Raw genomic sequence first — 9,001 nt, 5'->3', positions numbered from 1 at the left:
TTATGATATTTTGTCTGTTGTTTGTGTGTTTGGGGCATTTGGAAGGTCTTTAGGCCCAAACTGTGAGAACGATGAGCCTAGTCAAAATTGGTATCCATGAGAAACATGCATACCATGACAGAATTAAACGTCTGGCTTGGAGCTTCATCTTTTTTTTATTCTAAGATTTCTTGTCTCTTCTTATATTTTAAACCTTTTGTCTTGGGGTGCATGGGTGGCTCAGTTGGTTAAGTGTCCAACTCTTGATTTTGGTTCACGTCATGATCTCACGGTTGTGAGATCGAGCCCCACATTGGGCTCCATGCTGGGCATGGAGCCTGCTTAAGATTCTCTCTCTCCCTCAGCCCCTTCCCTGCTCACTTGCTCATGTGCATGCCCCTTCCTCTCTAAAAATATATATTTTTTAAATTTTTGAAATCTTTTCTTGATCTCTCTCTCTCTTATGATCTAATTCATATCCCAGCCTTTCCATGAGGAGATCATAGTTACCTTTCCTTTATAGGCCCCATGACATCTCCCAGAGAAACATGCACACAATAAGTAATAATTGGATCAAACAATAGATGAATCACTAGCTATGGTATAGGAAATAAATAGTATATATGTGTGTGTATATATATATATATATATATATATATATATATATAAAACATATACTATAGTCTGTAAAAGTGAAAAATAACCTTGCAAAGAGAAATGAATGAGGACTTTACTGAACCACATCAGGAAATGCTGATATCAAGAGTTTGCTTGTAAGCCAACATTCCATGTAGAGATCAGGGCAGGAATCTTTTAGCACAGAATTGTAGATGCCCAGAAAATTAAAGTTGTGTAATCAAATTAAAAAAAAAAACAAAAAACAAAACTAGAGTCAGGAAAACAAAAATACTTCAAAGGGAAATGGGTCAAACAATAGATTTTGTTTTAAAACTCATTTTCTGATCTTACAAAGAATTGCTGCATTGACTCCGACTGGACCTCTGGGGGAATAATCAAACAATTCCACCTGGACCAGATGTACTACTGTTTCCTTCTACTGGGAGAATTTCATGTGGGCATTCTAATCTTGGCTTCTTCTGGTTTTCTTTGTGTTTATGTTCAGTTTTTCCCTCTAGAATATGAGGATAATAATAAGTACCACGTAGGATTGTTGAGGGGAATTAATGAGATGATGAATGTGGATGTGCTTTGCAAACTAAGAATACAAAATACTATGCAACTACCCTGTATTATTATAACTTTTCTCACCTGAATGTGGATTAAATAGAATGTCTCCTGTTAGGAAAATACAGACAAGATCAGGGAAAGGTGTGGTTATAATGGATAACCTAGTTTAGTATGAATCAGGGCAGAAGAAAAGTTCAGCAGGTTTCTTTTTTAATGTATACGAAGTTGATTGGTTTTTACTGCAGAGTCCCATCTATTGGAATGTATCAGTAAAGAGAGGGAATATGGACTAGTCCTCTTTTTCTTTTTTCCCTGCCACCAACCTAGAGAGTCATTTAATACCTTTTTTGAGCACCTACTGTGTGCCAGGAAGTGTTTGGGTACTGGGTTACAGTGATGAATGAGACAGCTAAAACATCTGTACTCTTGTCAGTGGTATGAGGACGGGGAGGCAATAGACACATTAATAGGATGTATCAAATATTGATAAGTGCTATGAAGAAATGAACAAAGGGAGGTGATAGAGCATGCTGTAGTGGGCATGTGGCCTCCATGAACATCTCCCACTGCGGGAAATGGGAAATCATTGGTCAGTGGCCTAAGCTGTTGCACCCTGAATGCATTGCAGTGTTGACGCTGAGATCACACTTAGCCAGCGCTACTCCCAGCCAGTGACTGAGCTTGGTGGGATACTAAGGCCAGCTCATTGCTGTGGCATGCAGGACTCCTCCAGTGGTGACTCTGGCTTGAGGACTCTGTATCACCCTTGAAAAAAACTTTGTCAGAACCGCACCACAGTCTGAGATGCTTTTAAAAAAAAAATCAAGTTTATTTATTTATTTTGAAAGAGAGAAAAAGCGCACACAGGAGCACGTGGGTGGAGGGGCAGAGAGAGAGAGGAGTAAGAAGAGAGAGAATCCCAAGTGGGCGTCACATGCTGTCAGCACAGAGCCTGACATGGGGTTTGAACTCACAAACCATGAGATCATGACCTGAGCTGAAATCAAGAGTTGGACACTTAATCAACTGAGCCACCTAGGCACCCCTGAGATGCTTCTTATCCAACCCTCTTTCCTTTCCCTTTACAGGGGTCAGACTTAATACCCCAGTGTGACAGCTCCCCTAGCTCCCACAGGCATACCTCCTAGGACATCCCATGCATGCCTAATATCTCTTGGGACCTGCTTCTTGGACAACCAAGGAGCTAACTCAGGGGAGGAATGGGTGATTTCAGATCGTGTCAGACAATGCCAGTTCAAGGAGAGAGCTGAACTGAGAGCTAGAGGAAGAGCATTTCAGGAAGACAGAACTTCAAGTACAAGGGCTATAAGGCAGGAATATGCCTGGCATATTCAAGAAACAGAGAGAAGGACAATGAGCTAGCATGTGGTGAATGAGCCAAGGAGCTTTAAGAGAGGGACATAGGGACCAAAGCATATAGGGTCTTGGAGGCCATTCGAATTTGGGTTTTAGGTTAGTATGATAGGAAGCTATGGGAGCATTTTAAGGTAACAAGTGCAATGGTCTGAGAGACAAGATACTTCCTACAGCTGTTACTCTGCAAATTTGTCGTTCATTTGTTTTGTTTTTTAGATTCCACATGTAAGTGAAATCAAATGGTAGTTTTTTTCTGCATGACTTATTTTTTATTTTATGTTTACATAAACATAATTTTTAAGAAAAGATTTAGATTTATAGAAAAATGGGGAAGATAATACAGAGAGTTCTGCCCATATATTTCCACACGTATCTTCTACTATAATCAACATTGCTCTGGTAGATTTGTTACAATTAATGAGCCAAAATTAGTGGATTATTATTAACTAAAGTTCATACTCTCTTCACATGTTCTCTGGCTTTACCTAATGACTTTATTCTGCTCCAGAATTCCATCTAGATGTCACATTGCATTTAGTTGTCATGTCTCCACAGGCTTCTCTTGGCTGTGAACATTTCTTAGCCTTCCCTCATTTTTTGTAGAATCTTGAGAGTTTTGAAGAGTACTGGTCAGGTATTTTAAAGGATGCCCATCTATTGGAATTTGTCTGTTGCTTTTTTTCATGATTAGGCAAGGGTTATGGGGTTTTTGGAGGAAGGTCACAGACATAAAATGACATTTCTATCACATCATATTCAGGCTACATACTATCAACACTATTTATGACTGTTGATGTTGCCCCTGATCACCTGGCTGAGGCAGTATTTGTCATGTTTCCCCACTATAAAATAACTCCCCCCACCACACATATCCTCTTTTTTTTTTTTTTTTTCTGTGTCTTGGGAAGAAAGTCATTATATGCAGCTTATAGTTAAGGTGTGGGGAATTATGTTCCACCTCCTTGAGGACAGAATATTTACCTAAAGCACTTGAAATTTTTCTGTATGGGAAATTTATCTCTTCTCCCCACTTACTTATATATTCAAACATTTATTTATGTCTGTATGGCCTCATGGATATTTATTTTCTATTTTGAGTTCTAATCCAGTAAAATTTTATTTTGATCCTCAAATTGTTTCACCTCTGGCCATTGGTTGGCTGTTATGTTCCTTTAACATATCCCAATGACTGTGGATTTGTTTGTTTGTTTGTTTGTTTTAGGAGCTTCTTACTTTTTGGCAGTACGAGATGCCCCATACTTACCTTGTAGATTTCCTGCCTCAATCCTAGAATTCTTCATTTCTTCAGTGAGCCCTCATTCTTTTTATTGGAGAGTGGTATTAGGAAACAAGATCAGTATCAGTTTTTTTTTTTTTTATCCATTCACTTATTAAAGAACATTTTGGTTGATTCCCTTTTTTTTTTTTTGAGATTATGAATGAAGCTACTGGAAACACTCATATGCAGGTGTTTGTGTGGCTCTTAAGTGTTTGAAGCTTTTCTAAGTTAATTTTTCATTTTCATTTTCAAAACATCTGAGGGTAAATCAAATAACATCATACCTGTGTTACATGTTGGAAAAGCCCCAGAAAAGGTGAGTTTCTTGCCCCAGTTTGTATAATTGGCAAATGACAGAGCTGAGACTTTAAGATATATATTCCAACCACAAATCTTGTGTTCCTCTATTCATAATTCATGTGTTATCTAACTCTCAGTAAATTACTTGAGGAAATAATTGAAAGCTCTCATATACTATCCAAATATTAGTTACTTTATTGTACCCGAGCTTCTTGTTTTTCTTGATTGTCACTCCACTCATCCCCACACATAGAGCAAAGGTAATAAAAATGTAATCTGCTATAATATAAATGCTTTACTTAGAGAATGCTGCTAAGGCACCCCTTCTTTATGTTTTGTAATTCTCCTTTAACACCTTCTGCCATTGTTTTCAATCATTTTGCATGATGTATAAAGTGTATTTAAAATTAATAATCATAATTATATATAGCAATTGAGTGTCCACCATATACACAAGGCTAAACAGTTCACTTATTTCATTATTCTTCATAGCCCTCAGAGTTAGCATCTACTATTATCCCCATTTTACAGATGAGGAAACTGAGGTTCAGGGCAAATTACATAACTTGCCCAGGGACCCACAGTTAGTAATTGATAGGAATAGGGCTCAAGACCTCTTGAAGTACTCTTTTCTCCCTACCTTATGAACGATTTCCGGAGATGCATTGCCTTCAGAATCAAAGTTGTTAATTTAGAGATACAAACTTGATATCAAGGGTTTGGGAGAAAGAATGCTAAAGAGAGGGTATGTCTATGGCACCCGACGTAGAGTAGCAAGCCAGACAAGTGTGTCCTGTAAACACAGTTAGTGAACAAAAGAAGTTGCTCCTTGGGAGAGAGAAAGCAGTATTTCCCCCTGGTGACAGGATCTAATAAGAACAGCAGCTGCTCTGGGGCACTGGCCCATTATGTTGAAGAGATAATAGTGCAATTAGCTCTTTCTTCATTTTCCCATGTTAACCCAGGGGTAAAATGGCACACTGAGCAAATATACTAAATCACATTAAACTTAGTGCTCAATTTGAAACTCTTAGCTGCTGGCTGCAGAGAGATTAGCGGCTCTAGCAAATTTCTGCTTTCACTCCACCTTCGCCCTAATGAAACACCTCAGCCATAGCGCTGATGGTTTTATCAGATGCAGCATAACTTTCTGCAGCAACTCCATGTTGGTTCTATGAGGTTTCCAGAGAGAACCCTTGGCACGAGTTAGCAGAGTGAATTTCATGCAGTCACCAATAAATGTATCTCAGAAAAAATATTTGCATAGCGCTGGCCATGAGGATGATGGCCATCTATACCAAAAGGATGTTTGCTTCTCAGATCCTGATCTAGTCAGCATCACTGGCATTATGAAGATAGTGCTGGTCAGGAAGATGTAAGAGAGATTCCAGTACTTTGGTACCCTAATACTTGCAGAAATTCAGCTGGCCTTTAGGTAAATGGTGATCAGCGAGCCCCAGAATTTGCCAAGTGTTTTTCACATGGGGCTCTGCTGATAAAGCCAATTTGGCTCGACTGAGGTCTTGGGGCTACTAAGGATATACTTATATATTGGACAATTTTTTACTAATGACTTGCTGTTTGTCAAGCACCATACTAGGTTCTGGGTTCATGAAGAGAAATTCCCTTGTCTCAATTCCTTTTCTTTGTCTCCTTTATAATAATAGAGGCTGGGTGCCTTATTATACCTCTATCTACCCATAATCTGTGCCTCCATGCAGCTACCAGTTGCTAGTAATGCAGTTCTTGCTCTTTGGTTATTTATACATCTCTCTTCACTTTTATTTCTGCCTGGAACATGGACATGCTGATGTAGACGCTGGATTAAGGTTCAGCCATTTTAAGGCCATGAAGAAAGAAGATAGAAGAAACGTGGTTCCCTTATGGCATTGCTGTACCGTTAGAGAAGCCCTGGACAACTGCAACTTATTCCCATTCTTTTCTTGCATGAGATGAATGATATCTTATATGTAAGCTACTATTGTCATATATTCTCTTGCTCATGGTCAAACACAATCCCAACATATTGCCACAGTATATATCAGGTACTCTGGGACCTCAGGGGATTGAATAAAGATGACTGGAAATTCAGTAAGATAACTATTTGTATTTAATTAATAATGTTTAGCCCTTAGAAATTGAAAAGTAGTCTGTTAAGGCCTTCTGTAGATACAAAGATGACTTAAAAGTCCCTTCTGCCATAAAGAAGCTTATGATTTAAGACAGTTAATCAAGGGTATCTTCAAAAGATCTCTGGACTTGGAGTTGAGATCTGGGTTCAAAACATGCCTTTTAATTAGCTCTGTAACACACCTTATTTGTTCATTTATTCCTACTGTTTATTAATGAATTATTTATATGTCAGTCTCTAGCTGAGATCTGCACACAATACACTTGATCTTCAAAACTATAAGAAGTAGGAGTGCCTGGGTGACTCAGTCAATTAAATGTCTGATTTCAGCTCAGGTCATGATCTTGCAGTTTGTGATTTTGAGCCCCACATCTGTGCTGACAGCTCAGACCCTGGAGCCTGGTTAGGATTCTGTGTTTCCTTCTCTCTCTGCCTCTCTCTCTCTCTCCCTCTCTCTCTCTCTCTCTCTTTCTCAAAAATAAATAAACATTAAAAAAAATTTTTTTTAAACTGTAAGAAGCAAGACAACATTATTCCCCATTTTACAGGAAACGGAAGCTCAGAGCAAAAAAATGAGCTTTCAAGTCCACACAATTCACAGCAGAGCTAGAATTCAAATCCAGGCCTGTCCAACTCCAACCTTTTCAAGTCTCAGTGTCCTCATCTGTGGAGTGACTGTTGCCGTGTCAGTCCTTCCTGCTTCAGAGAATTTTTGTCAGGGCTGAAAAAGGATAAACTTAGGGGTTGGAATTACTTTTTTTAAGCCATGACATGCTGTAGGATTATAAGATATTACTTCCATACCGTCACATAGAATATATTAACAAATGCTCTCAAATGAATAGTGAGAATAAGCAGATCTGCATGTGACCAACCAGCTCTAAATCAATGTAGACTATGATGAAACAAAATAAAGAGAAAAAGAGGAAGAAGGGGATCTGGGGAGAGTTTATGGAGGTGATGACAACTTAATCACCTCTTCAAAGATGGTTAAGAGCATCTGTGAGGACCATTAAGTGGGTCTCAAGTATTCAGGTGAATTTCCTCATCTCCAGTGACACCAGAGTCCTCAGTGACAAGGCATATCTTGTTCCCCTTTTCAGTGCTCACGGTACACAGAACAGGCCTTGGTCGTAGTGTGTGGTGATGGTGTTTTAGTTGTATTATTTTGATCAGGGATGCTTTTGTTTGGCAAGATTTCTTATTTTCATAAGGATAAATTGCCAATAGTTTACTTTCTAATTTCTTACCTAGAAACTCCTTAAGTGCTTCTCCTAGAATGTTAAGAATCAAATTCCAATTCCTCAAATACTACCAAGACTTAACAGACATTTTATCAAGTGGTGTGTTTACCCCAAAGCAAAATGTTATTAAAAATTTTGAAAATAAAGGTCAAGTTTAGACTCTTACATTATATCTATGTTAATTCTAGAACATTTGTGTCAAGGGCATACATGGAGAGAATGGAAAAATCCATAGAACTCAATGAATCAGTTCATTCATCCATTATTGACTGCCTTCTTTGTGTCATTCACTGTTATAGGCAGTAGAGATACAGCAGTAAAGAGAGCAAAGTCTTAATGGTTGGGTGTATTATTCCCAAATACCTGGATATTTTTTCTTATTCCTGCTTCTTCACCCCTTCCTCACAAAGGCTTGTTGAAAAATCACACTTAGTACTTCTATACAATTAGCTTCTTTTGAGAGTAAGAACCATGGTTCTTTTTTTTTTAATGTTTTTATTTATTTTTGAGACAGAGAGAGACAGAGTATGAGCGGGGGAGGGGCAGAGAGCAAGGGAGACACAGAATCCGAAGCAGGCTCCAGGCTCTGAGCTGTCAGCACAGCGCCTGAGGCAGGGCTCGAACCCATGGACTGTGAGATCATGACCTGAGCTGAAGTTGGATCCATAACTGACTGAGCCACCCAGGCATCCCAAGAACCATGGTTCTTTACATCTGATTATCACAACATACCTAGCACAGAGTTTTGCTGTGTGTGTGTGTGTGTGTGTGTGTGTGGTTAAGGCAGAGGCAGTAGGGAAGAAACATGGAGAGGTGAAAAGAAAATGGGCTCTGGAATCAGATTCAGAAGAATCAGTCATTCTTCATTTAATGACATTCACTTGACAGTTTTTACTGGGTGGCTACAATATGCCAGGCACTGTGTTAGGTATGGGAGTTGTAATAGTGACTTCTATAAAACAGACTGGGTGGGCCCTTTTCTCATATGGCTCAGACTCCATTGAGCAGAGATAGAGAATTACATGAGGATGTTAGTTCTGGTTCTCTGAGAAACAGACAGCAGGAGACTTATTGGAGAACATGCCTATAAAAGAAAATGGAGAGGGAGCTAGGTGAGGTTGGGAGAGCACGATAGAACCATTAGAACACAATGCATGTCTGACCCTGTGGAGGAGAGAAGGAAGCAAGAAATATATGTAGGACAAATCTGTGCTATTCTCATAAAGTTTTGGCACCACTGATGAGAGTTTTTAGCCAAGTCAGCAATCAGAGGAATCACATCTTCCAGGAATGGACCTGCTTTAGTATTCCTCTAAGCTCAGTCATGGGCTGGAAGCTGCTGGAGGTAAGTATGGCTTCCATGCTGGAGTCATTGAATTATATACCCCTCAGTCAGATCTGGGAGGTGAATTTTTGTGGCCACCACAACAAAGTGTGTTGAGCGTCATGATAGGGAAAGCACAGGGTGCTATGGGAGTGTAAATTGTGAGGGACTACAGGCCT

This window comes from Prionailurus bengalensis, chromosome A1 (assembly GCF_016509475.1).
Source record: "Prionailurus bengalensis isolate Pbe53 chromosome A1, Fcat_Pben_1.1_paternal_pri, whole genome shotgun sequence".
Taxonomy (NCBI): Eukaryota; Metazoa; Chordata; class Mammalia; order Carnivora; family Felidae; genus Prionailurus; species Prionailurus bengalensis.
Note: the sequence above shows the minus strand (reverse complement) of the source record.